At 38.5% G+C, this 13244-nt stretch overlaps 1 protein-coding gene and 1 pseudogene across 15 annotated transcripts in view; one reads left to right on the forward strand and one right to left on the reverse strand.

Annotated features, from left to right (window-relative positions):
• Positions 1 to 13244, forward strand: part of Dh31-R (Diuretic hormone 31 Receptor) — a 217053-nt gene that overhangs the window by 106703 nt on the left and 97106 nt on the right. The gene's annotated exons all lie outside the window — the stretch shown is intronic.
• On the reverse strand, positions 3209 to 10706 carry LOC117225345 (UDP-glucosyltransferase 2-like; annotated as a pseudogene). Its single transcript, XR_013032851.1, has 8 exons — positions 7932 to 10706; positions 6550 to 7124; positions 6155 to 6180; positions 4916 to 5362; positions 4753 to 4844; positions 4355 to 4365; positions 4057 to 4275; positions 3209 to 3649 (listed from the first exon to the last, which is right to left on the reverse strand). The product of XR_013032851.1 is annotated as a UDP-glucosyltransferase 2-like (transcript).

Raw genomic sequence — 13244 nt, forward strand, 5'->3', positions numbered from 1 at the left:
ATTGTCCGTTTTTGTTTGCAAGCTGAAGGAAAATTAGGGAGAATTTACTGCGCAGAATTAAGGGAACGGTAAATCGTCGATGATAAAAATCGTTGAACTTTGCACTCTAGTAATGTCGTGCGAAGAAATCGTGGAACGTTCTGTCTGCGCTGGTTTTACCACTCGGGGTCTATTTGGACCCAGTGTACAGATATTATTGATCGACTAGTTTTTGAAAGAGAATCTAACTTTTTAAATGTTATACTTTTTGAGCAAATTCTTCGGAAATTGTTCACCGTTGATCCTCGATTTAAAAAATACTATGAAATGTTAACTGACGATGTTAAATTATAAATGATCCTCAGCATGCTCGGCTATAGCGTTGTGAAAAACGCCCGCCGTTTTAAACAGTCGCGTTCTCCAGTCTCGCGCTCCGAGCACGTAAAATATTTTAGGATTTTATTTCGGTCGTAGTTCAGCGTTCCTTTAATCTTGCGCGCGGTTTATTTATAAATTTCGACAGCCGGCGAAACGAACATAGGTCGAACTATACTTAACTATAGCCGAACGAACATCGTAAGATAAACGTTCCGCGCTGAGCACAGTGTGACAGGCACTTACACCGTGGATAAAAGAGTAAGAGCACTTTAAACGCTAGAGACCTATCGGGCACTAAAAGTGATTAAAAACAACGCTGCTGCGTTTGCGAAATCATTGCGCGATTTTTACAGCAAAATCCTCGTGAGCAAATAATTTCATCCGGTAATCTTAACAGTCGATAAACAGGCGGTAAAATAAAAAATTTGAAATCCGCAATAATCGCGGGTCTGGCAGCGTCGAACAATCACCTTCGATTCGCAGCATTGAAAATACAGGGTTCTCCGGAAAGAATCATCCGATTTCAGAAATTTATATTTTAAAAAATTACACACAGAAAATTATAATTCAAACACGAATATAACGGGAAAATGTGCGAGTTTTACTTTTTACCCCATTGGCACTTGGAGGTTCGGAATTTTCTTAACACGGAACTACCAAACCGTTAGATTGGTCGCAGTTCATCCGATAATATGGTTCTGTTACAGTGAAACACCGAAATCTGGAGAATGTCGACTTTCACCGGTGAATGTCAACATTCACATAGTCGCTTGGTGTATGTCCGAAATATTTGCTAAATACCCTTATTTCTGACTTACACCGGTAAATGTTGACATTCACCATGCACTAATGGTGAATGTTGAACATGTTGGAGATTTATATTTTCTTCTCCTTAATTCAGTCGCTATAAAACGCCACAAGGGTGACGTATCTTTTTCGCCTCTCTTTCTGAAAGGAATGACCAAGAATTTAAAATACACGGTACATTCTACATGAGAAAAGAAAATAATAGTAATCAAAAAATTACTGCGATTCAAATCTTATTTATTGCAACAACTTAAACTATTATGACACTTTGAATTGCACAAGAGTCCCTTGCTTTTACAACTGCATTTATTTGTGGAACACTTCCTTTTGCAATGACAGGTTTTGGACCTCAACCAGAGCATATCTGTGATTGTCGACACACACCGGAGGGGGTCCGAATGTACAACAATGTAATGAAATATTCGATCTTTCACCGACGTATTTGGTGTCTGTTGACATTCACCGGTGAAAGTCGACATTCTCCAATTTCGGTCATTCACGGTAACAGTTCTACACAGTTGGCCTCCGAGATCACCCCGACCTAACCCCATGCGACTTCTTCCTTTGGGGATTTGTGAAGGATCTTGTCTTTGTACCACCTTTACCTACAAGCGTAAATGAACTGAAAAAACGCATTTGTGATGCTGTACAAACAATTACCAGAGATACATTACACCGTGTTTGGCAAGAACTTTCATATCGCAATGATATCATACGTGTAACGAAAGGAAGTCGTATTGAACACTTGTGAACAAAAACTCACACATTTTCCCGTTATATTCGTGTTCGAATTATAATTTTCTGTGTGTAATTTTTTAAAATATAAATTTTTGAAATCGGATGATTCTTTCCGGGGAACCCTGTATTTCACCGGAGTTGTTTTCGACGCGACGGATTTCGCTCGACAATGGCCGAGAGGCTTTCGAATAATAGACAAGTTCGAATAATTTCCGACACCTTCCATGCTTGCTTCTAGGAGTTCGAACGCGAGTTATGCTCTGTCGCGGCGGTTTCCAATCGTTTCGCTTTCTGTTTCCAATTAAAACGGTTCCGTCGGCCGTCGGGATCGGCGCGCGTTCATTTCGCTCCGCTTTTGTCTCTCGCTTCGAAGCTCTCGTATATTTTCTGCCCCGCGTCATTTCGCCTAATTCGAACTTCATCCCGCGACCAGAAGAAACTCGCGAAGAAGCTGCGAGCGAGCTCGACTTCCTCTTCGCGATGTTGCACATTTTTGCCGGTTTTATGTAACAGAGAACGCGGTGCGAATTATGCAAATTCGCGCATTTTGCTGTTGGTTCGGATCTCGAACGAGACCGCGGACTCCGTTAATCCTCGCGAGGACGCTCGATGTTTCAACGAAAATAGTTTAAGCCACTGTTCTTACTTCTGCGAAACTTTTCTGGTCATTTTTCTAATATTTTCCAATGTTCCGAACGTATTCCATAGTAATTAATAATTTAAAACTAATACGTTCAAACAGTAATTAATTCTGCTGAAGTTTAAGAAAATCGTTGCAGGATTGATCAATATCCTCGAGCTTGTGGATTTTCGTTTATGTTGTTACCGCGAGTAGACCAACAATATATTAATTTATTTATTATCAGTTGGCTAGAGGATGTTAGGATGCTACCTAAAATGAAGTTTAATCATTCTTTTTGTTATTAGATATACATCTTCGACGCCATAGTGTCGTATACGGTACGTATACTAAATAAATTCACGAACGAAGAAATTATAAAATATTTAAGAAAGATTGTCATTAATTTCAAAAGAGAAATTACTCAAATCAAATAAATCGCTTGTTCGGAGAAGTTTCAAATTTGTATGGCAATTCGACGAGATCTCATACCTCGACTTAGCATTTATTATTATTTATACAACATGGAAATAACAACATCGGCTAGCTTTTACAGTCTGCCGAGTAGCATCTGCGACCAGTACGAAACAAACAACCGAAGACACTTCTCCGACCATGAAAGGAACGCCCGATATTTTCGTTCGAGGCGGTCCAGGCGTACTTAGACACCTGCCAGATCTCGAAGATTCAATTTTCCCCGGAGCCTCGTTATTATTCAAGACACTCCCCACTGAAAATTCTCTCTCTCTCTCTCTCTCTCTCTCTCTCTCTTAAATCAACACCTCGGCATTACCATATTGCTTGAACTGTTTTAGTAATTTCTCGTCGATAGCGCTAGGTCCGATTCCGTTCAATTTATCTTCTTTCCCGTTCGGCTATCACGCCGACAGATTTTCGATAAACAGCGCATTAATTGCTATCGCTGTTGCTGTGACGAAGATGACGAGGCTGGATATTATCACGGCGAACACGTCGATTAGGTTTAGTTTCCACCATGTCATGCCTACTGCCGGCGATCTCAACGAATCCGGCCCGTTTCTGATCACGTAATCGATCCAATAAGTGGCCGTGCCTATTGCGCTCATCGGACGATCTCGAAACAGTCGCGGTAAATGATCGACAGATTTCCTACAAGTTATGTCAGCATTATCTAGTATTATTCGGGAGACAAACAATTACCGAATGTTAACCGGTGTTGATTAACCGGTGTTTAATAAGTTGTTTAATTCACTTTTTTATCTCAACGTCTTACTCATTGTTTTATTCATTGTTTAAGTCATTGTTTAATTCAACGTTTAATTCAACGTTTAATTCATTGTTTAGCTAATCGTCTTAATCATTGTTCTATTCACTGTTTAAACTATTATTTTACTCGTTGTTTTATTTATCGTTTTGCACGTTATCTTATCCATTGCTTAATTAATTGCTTAACTCGTTGCTTAATTAATTACTTGATTGGATAAATATGAAGGAAAGAGCAGTGGTTTTTACAGAAATAATAAGAAAAAATAATTAAGAAATGTAGAAATGCTCACATGTACTTCGGATCGTGCAAGACGGCTTTCAAACCATTGTCCGTTCAGTGATATTTTCCAGGCGCACCGGGATCGTCACGTTTTTCCGAGGAGAAATGTTAACGTTCTTCATTTGATCAGCGAATAATGGAATTCCTATCATAGGAACTCCATAATAGATTGCTTCCTAACTGCCCATGAGACCGCCGTGTGTAATAAACGCTCGCGTGTTCCTCTGTTCTGTAAATTACATTTCCAGATCTTTCAATTTCATTACTAGGCCTTATTGCACGCCTTAATTGTTATTAATTAAATGAACGTCCTTCACTTCTTTAAAAACATAAATCTATGCGACTCGTTACAATTTTCTGGTACTGTTGCTCGTGTCAATGTACATTTTAATTATAATCCTAGGATATAGGGCTTTATATAGTTAATTTATATTATATATAATTTATATCTATTATTTATTATATAATTATTATATTATAATATTATATAATATTATAATATTTATTATTTATTATAGTTATTTATTATATATTATTATATATTATTATTTATTATAGTTAATTTATAGTTTATTGTAAGCCACTAATAACTGCTATAATGTGCGCTAATGACACTCGCAGTTAATGCCACTATCCTAAAATAAATAAGCTTATAATAATAATAATAATAATAATAATATTTTTCTTTATATAAAAGAAAACTTACGAGAATAAATATTTCCAGATGATCCCTCGAAGTTTGCTTCGTGAAAGAATATCGACGAGAACACAAATTTCCCGACGATCCATCGAAGTTTCCTTCACGGAAAAGAATTTGTGAGAATAAAAATTCCTAGACGATCTTCCGTTTTATACAAAAGAAAATGTACCAAAGGCAATTCCGCGTCGTCGAGTTCGACGTGGATTCCTCCGACGTTGACAACGGCGACCGTGACGAAACCTGACGCCGTCGATGCTATATGGTGGTCGTTCGCTATCGCCGAAGCGAACGTTGCGCTGCAATTGCCGGACGTCGGGTACGTCACGACCCAAATGCTTTCTCATTACTTCGGTCTGATCGGACGTGCACCGATAGAACGTCCACAGGTGCCAGATGTTCGACAGGACGTTCGATGGTCGATCGATCAGAGTGTCCGCCATAGGGTTCTCGTTATGCGCGCCGGGAAAGAACGCGCGTAGCTGCGAGGGTTTCCCATGAAATCGTCGACGACCCGCGGTCGCATGAAAGACGCGGCGATCATCGCTGTTGGCGCGTTCAGAAGACGACCGAATCCCAAATAGCAAACCGCGCCCATGTACCGAAAATGATTAATCACCTGTCACCGCACTCGCTTGATCTATTTCCGCGCTCCGATAAGTGCTGCGGATTTTCTGCGCTCGTCGCGTTTTTTACCCGCGCCAAGCAGATGCGAGAAAATGTTGAACGAGGTCTCGCCCTCTCTCGAGTCACATGCAGCAATCGTGAGACGTCTTCTTTTTAATCGCAATATTTAGCGACCGCATTTTTAGACGCGGCCATTTCGAAAGTTATTCGATTAATTCCATTTGTGATTAGAATTAGAAGTTGTTTTTTATATGTTTCTTCAATCTGTATACGTAAACAATGGTATTATTAGCAATAATTCATCTCTTCTTTGGTTTCGATTAGGGTTAAGGTATAAATGTTGATTCAATTTTGAAACGCAATCTTAATATTATTTTTTAATTTATCCTATCTATATTTTTTTATATATACGGTATTTTTATATATATCTATATATATACCCTAGTTTTAAGGCGAAATTAAATGTGAAATTGTTACTTTGTATAAAATTAATGGATTCCTTTAAATTGAGTAGATAATTAGATATTCAGTCGAGGTTAAATTATCTAATTAAAAATAATAATATAATAATAATAATAATATAATAATAATATAATAATAATATAATAATAATATAATAATAATATAATAATAATAATATAATAATAATAATAATAATAATATAGTAATATAAAAACAAACAGCGAAGAGAATACACGATTTTTTGTCTTATTGACACGTAGATCCGAAACACTATAGTTTCTCACTATAGAAGTTAGAAGAATATTCTGTAACTATCGCGGACGAGTTTCATAAAATATAAAATATGATCTGTAAAACATGATAAAAGCGTCGTGCAAGAGAAGCTTAAATTATCGTGCCACGTGTTGCGAATTTCAAAGAATTGTATTCACAGAAATTCGCTCGCGGTTCTTGACGCGAAACAGAAAGTCATGGTCGTTGCGCATGTGTGTTGCTGTGGTAGCGGACGCGTTAAAGATTCGACGAGGTCTCGTGCGAAACAACAATGCCGGTGTTTAAAAACTGTTCGCAATGTCGTGTTCATCGTGTAAATGTAAAAAAAAAAAGAAAGAAGGAAAAGAGAAAAAAAAAGAACCGAGAATATGAAGAGCACGACGAACAGCGGGCGTGATTAAAAGAGACGCGGAGCACCGGGCATAATCGGCCGCGCAATCTAGCAAAATCGGAAGCATGTGTTGCTCATTGACCCCGATATGTTGCTAAATATCATATTACTCATCGCGTGTTCAGCGGCCGCGGTGAAATTTATTTCTGACTCGGCCCGATAATTATGATTTAGCATATTTACCTCCGTTATTACGAGATCGTGCCGCGGATCTGCCGGCCGGGTTCCCGATAAACTCTCCGCATCTTTTCGTGGCCCATTAAATCGCACAAATCACCGCCGAACTTGGTCGCGATGCAGTACGTCATCGCTTCCTGCGTTGGCTTTCCCGGACACCGCGGAGAAACCATTAACTATGTGTTCGGGGGCTGGTGCCACTCAGGTCAACGATATCCGTGTAGTTGTCGGGCCGGTATTTTCGTCGGAAAATGGCTGATCGCGCCGATCCGGTGTCCTTTCCGTGCTAATCCCTTGCACGGAGCGTCGAACATCCTGAAGTGGCTCTTCCCGTTAAAGGGGAACAGGCACAGGATTCTATGGCCTTCGATCGGCCGCGGGAAGCTCACGAAAAGCCAAAGGAAAATTGCCGCGAGCTTCATTTCCGCTCTTTTGCAACCAATTTCGGTTCCTGCGAAACGTAATCTTAAGGGTTTCTCCTTAAATTCTGGTTTACTGTAAGATTTTTAATTGGTATTGATTTAATACCGCGTCTGATCAACGCGGGATAAACAACTCTTGCCGAATCCAGTCGCTAATGATGCGACTTTGAAGCTCAAGAACACAAGCAATTAAGTTAAATTTTCAATCAAATTAATTTCTACTTAATTTATATAAAAATGAATTTCTAGTTAAATTTATATAAAAGTTATTTTCTAGTTAAAATTATATAATAATTAATTTCGTATTAAATTGATATAAAAATGAATTTCTAATTAAATTGGTATAAAAATGAATTTCTAATTAAATTGGTATAAAAATTAATTTCTAATTAAATTGGTATAAAAATTAATTTCTAATTAAATTGGTATAAAAATTAATTTCTAATTAAATTGGTATAAAAATTAATTTCCAATTACATTGACATGAAAATTAATTTCTAGTTAAATTTACATAAAAATTAATTTCTAATTAAATTGGTACGAAAATGAATTTCTTGTTAAAGTAATATAAAAATTAATTTCGTATTAAATTGATATAAAAATTAATTTCTAATTAAATTGATACAAAAATGAATTTCTAGTTAAATTGATATAGAAATTAATTTCTAATTAAGTTAATATAAGAATGAATTTCTAGTTAAGTTTATATAAAAATCGATTTCTAATTAAATTGATACAAAAATTAATTTCTAGTTAAATTTAAATAAAAATTGATTTCCAATGAAATAAAAGGAGAATATTTATTATACAGGATTTCAAGTGTTTTGATAATTTACCTTGTAATCCTTGTTCCGATCGCATAAAATCGAGGAATTCGGTAAATCGCATCGAAACTGCCGAATTCTGATGAAACGGTGCGCACGGCAGCATCATGCGAGAGCGTGTAATGACGTTCAAGACATTTATGCAGCTGCCTTATTATCGGTTTCGCTTGACGGCAGGGTGGGTAATCTCTTAATTGCCGCGTATATACGGACTTCGAGAATTAACGCGCAATATCTGCGCTAACGAACCGTGCCGATACTTGTAGAGAACCTTCGTGCATCTTGGCAAACGCAAATCTTCGCAAATCTTGTTAATTGTTTCGGAGAAATTGATAACTTTGGACGAATGTAATTCCCGTAAATATGAATTTTATGCCTGTGGATCGTCAGAAAAAAAGTAGTATCAACCCTTTCCACTCGGAGCCATTTTAACTGTGTGAATCTAAAACAATCTTTCCGACTTATTGCATTTCCATTTTATACGACAAAGTGCATTTTATGCGTGTATAATTGAATCTTCTTAGTTATAACTTTAAACAGTTACACTTTTGACAATTTTTTATATCTAAACTTTGACAACATAAAAATTATTTTCGCACGTGACATAAGAATTTTAGTTGTACCTTGGAGTTACCACTCGAGTGCAAAGGGTTAATCATCAAATTTTAAAACGTGCATCGCAATTATTCCATTAGTAATTCTCAGTTAACCGCGGGAGAACGTTCTTAATACAGCAAATGAGTAATAATTCATAAGCAGTCCGAGAAAACGTGACACTTTATGCAAAACCGACACTGGAAATGTATACAAAATTCATTACCAAGAATTTTTCTGCCGGGCCATATATCTTGAAAGTTGGTTGATCCTTTTTAAAAAAAATATACAGTTATAAACATTCTTAGTTTTGAATATTCTAGTTTGTCCAACAACGTTTTTGCTTCTAGTTTCGTTAATTCAATCGTTGATTTAATAATACAGTAAGAATTAACGAAAAATAAAAAGAAGTAAAGAGAAATAACAAAAATTAAACTAAAATTAATAAACGAGAGGTATCCCAAAAATTCGAGATGCAGCTCTTTTTCGAAGGTTTTAGGTCGTCTACGGTCATCTACCATTTTACATTGACCTTGGTGGAGCATTTGGTTCTGTTCCAACTCAATTCACAAAGATAGATTGCGCTCAATCGATGCACGTGCAGATCTGCACTAGTGCATCTGGTGTAGCGTATATTGCACAATGAAGAACACGTTGGAAGCGTGCAACAACGTCGAGGAATGTCTTGTCCATTAAAAACATTTTCCTGGTAATTGGAAAGCTACGATCATTGCTTCGATCAATTGCAGCAATTTTTCTTAGAATCGTTCGCAAAATGCAATTGTTTTAGAGCAGAGGTGTCAAACTCGCGGCCCGAGATGAACATTTTTGCGAGAGATGTCAAGTATCAGGACGTAAACAATAATTTAACTTTATATATGTTTATTACAATGTACTAGTCAAAATAAAAATATTTGTTTCTATAAACATTGACTTTTTTTTGTGACCCACCTAAAGTTAAGCATTGTTTATTTGGCCCAAGTTAGCTTTTGAGTTTGACACCCCTGTTTTAGAGCATGAAAAGTTCAATGTTTCGGAACACCGGTAAACTGCTGCGTGAATAATCATTATTAAAACATGTTCCAAGTCGATGATCGGAAACAGGAACGACATAAAAATTGATTTGCTCTGCCAATAATTTGAATTAAAATCGAAAAACAATTTGGTATTTCGCCTACGCATATTTACCGTAAATGCACGCAATCCGCTGTCTTAACGATTATTTATCCCGCGATCGATACTTCGATAACTGCCCGAGATAATTAATCCCCAATTATCCGGGAAAGTTTTAGCCTCCAAATTCAATTATCGAGGGAGTTTCTTATCTTCGAGAATTATCGAAGATCCATATTCAACAATTTTTCCCACGAAGTTGCCGAGACGTTGTGTTGTCTATTAAGAACACTTTGCTGCTAATTTGAACGCCGACGAAAACAATGCTGCCCAGAGATAGTCGACAGACTCGAATACACAGTCAACGTTCAATTTTTCTTAGAAAATACGACCGGTTTTTTTTAGAGCTTCGGAAGTTCAACGTTTCTCAACGAAAGTTCAGACGAACTAAACTGCAGTCGCGAATAATTATTTATCCTGCGATCGACGCACGCATCCGATAACCGTCTGCGATCGTTAATTCCCGATTATCCGGAGGTGGTTTAGCATCCACATTCAATTATCGTGGAAGCTTTTTATTTTTCGGGAATTATCGAAAATCCATATTCAACGATTCTTCGCACGGGAACGCGCTGCTAATGGATGAGATTCCGATGGCAATCGGCTGGGTGAAGATGACAAGAAGAACGGTCCGAACGGCTGGCACAGACACTATCTTAACCGGGGAGGACACTTTTAACTAAATTAACGACCCGCTGGAAGTATAATTGAACGGCGAGGGGGACGTGTTCGATCGTTTTAAAAACGCGTAAACATTCGACGAGTTCCCCGTGACGATGTTGGGAAACTGTTAAATCGGGGGAACTTATCGCGCAGCAGAACGCTTTCATCTGCGGATAACGAACGTGTCCCGGCGCACCTGTACGTTTCGGAACCGTTCGCTAGAAACATTTTCGATCGGGAAACGTTGCTGCGAGCGGTCCTGGAAACTTGACGAGACCACGTCCCGGGTCGCGTGGTACTTTATTTACACAGTCGACATGTTTATTTCCGACGTTGCTTTGTTGTTGTTTGTATAAAACCTTCCCGAGGTGTTCGCAGCTCGCGCGGAATTCCTAAAGGAATAATACTTGCTTTCGATAGAAACCGAAACTTTCCATTAATATCGCGCCTTTCGAATAAATTCGACGAATTTTTCGTCGCACCGACTGTTATCGGAGATTGAAGTAGAAAATTTGCGATAAAAATGTTCCGATGGTGTATCGCGGAAGCGCGTCGCCGGTACAAAGGGGCGAAATTTGTTTATCCGTCCGCTGAAAAGAATACTGAATTTTTCGCCGCGGGGCAATTTAATAATTAGTTCGCCTGTACAACCACGGTCTCGGATATATTCATTCTCGCGGAACACGTTCCTAATGATTCCGCGAGGGTCTTTGTTGCGCGAGACGATGACAGAAAAATCTTCCTCGGCGGTGTCCAACGGAAAGCTTTGTTGTGTTCACGCGTAATTAATGACGCCGCGCTTTAATAAACTCAATTCGAAATAACGATATACGAGAGCCGTCCGATTTAATAACTTTGGCGCCCTCTTTTCTCTTCGGAGCTACGCGCTGAATAATTTCCTTGCATATTTCTCGCTTCTATTTGTTAATAAACAGACCGATCTCGTCGAGTTTTGAAATTCAATGAATCAAATATATGTGAAGAGTCTGCTGTTTCGTTAGTATGTTTCTCCAGATTATGGAAACATTTTTGTGCCGTTATTACGTTAGAAATTCTACGCGCTGAATAATTTCCTTGCATATTTCTCGCTTCTATTTGTTAATAAACAGACCGATCTCGTCGAATTTTGAAATTCAATCAATCAAATATGTGCGAAGAGTCTGCTATTTTGTTATTATGTTTCTCCAGATTATTGGAACATTTTTGTGCCGTTCTTACGTTAGAAATTCTACGCGCTGAATAATTTCCTTGCATATTTCTCGCTTCTATTTGTTAATAAACAGATCGATCTCGTCGATTTTTGAAGTTCAATGAATCAAATATGTGTGAAGAGTCTGCTGTTTTGTTAGTATGTTTCTCCAGATTATGGAAACATTTTTGTGCCGTTCTTACGTTAGAAATTCTACGCGCTGAATAATTTCATTGCATATTTCTCGCTTCTATTTGTTAATAAACAGACCGATCTCGTCGAGTTTTGAAATTCAATCAATCAAATATGTGTGAAGAGTCTGCTGTTTTGTTAGTATGTTTCTCCAGATTATGGGAACATTTTTGTGCCGTTCTTACGTTAGAAATTCTACGTTCGAAATATACAATTTAAGGACGTCGCACTTTTGCACTAAGTTTTTTTTTTAATACGTCTATTATTGTTACAATTGTTCCACTGTTTGTACAATATTTTTAGCGTCGTTAAAATGTTCCTACTTTAGTTGCAATACTTTTCACAACAATCTTTCTATTATCATTGCAAAACTTGTATCATCATTTTAATGCTTTCATCGTTATAAAAATATTTTCATTGACATTCAAATAGTTCTATCATCGTCACAATACTTTCAGTGTAACAACAATTTTTCTATGATCCATACTAAACTGCGGATTTTTATGCACGATAAAAATTGTCTTCGTCAGTTGCAAGAAATATCTTCTTCAATTACTTCAATGAATTGAATATAATACATTGTCATTTTTAAATTCTCCCATTGCGTCCACTACTTTGAATTGCAATCATCCAACTTTGCCATAAATGCATGAAATCCGCAGTTTACAATCCCCATCCAGTTGCACTAATCCCACTGCAGCTACTATCAAGACTTAACAGCGGACACTTGACCCATGATCGGAAAATCTATCGATCACTATGGCGCCTGCTTCGATCAACAGACTCTCCGCTCACGTTTATCAAATTTCCACCTCGAGCATACCTAACCTAACCGACAGGACTTCGATAATCTGAAAAATCCATTCCTGCCGAATCACAGTTCCTTGGGATCCAGAAGCATGCAAAATGGTCGCCAGAGCAGATTTCGTTTCATTACCCTGATTTCGCGCGACTTTCGCAAAGGCGTCGCCGCAACCGCAAACACCGTGTCAAAGCGACAGGTTGAAAATCGTTTGTCAACCGACGAACCTAATGCTTCCAATCAGACAGCAACATCGCCATCAATTTGCTCTGCCCGGGACGCACCTTTGCGGAGGTGCTCCGCAAGCCGGCAGATTTAATCAAAGTATTCGTACGGCTACTTTCGTGCAGGGACCTTAATTTGTCCCGGCGGTCCGACCAGAATCCGCCGGATTCGCACGGTCCGTGGATCGCTTTGAACGACCTCCCGTTCCCGTTGTAGTCCCAGGATCTCGTGACTGGCTGGCATAGTCAGCAGTTCGGCCACTCGGCGATTGCCATTCGGAACCGAGCAGTAGTACCAGCCCCTCCGGCGATCCCGAGGAATATCGGGGTTAGTTAGAGTTCCAGGTCTCATGGGGTGGCGAAAGGTTCCGCCAGGCATATCGACTCGTTCCCTTCAGTCGCTAATTTATGGTTGCGCCGGGAACAGTGATTCCTAAGAGCCCTTTCACGCGGCCATACATGCGCAGTGAAACTCTCGGTCGACACTT

This window comes from Megalopta genalis, chromosome 2 (assembly GCF_051020955.1).
Source record: "Megalopta genalis isolate 19385.01 chromosome 2, iyMegGena1_principal, whole genome shotgun sequence".
NCBI lineage: Eukaryota > Metazoa > Arthropoda > Insecta > Hymenoptera > Halictidae > Megalopta > Megalopta genalis.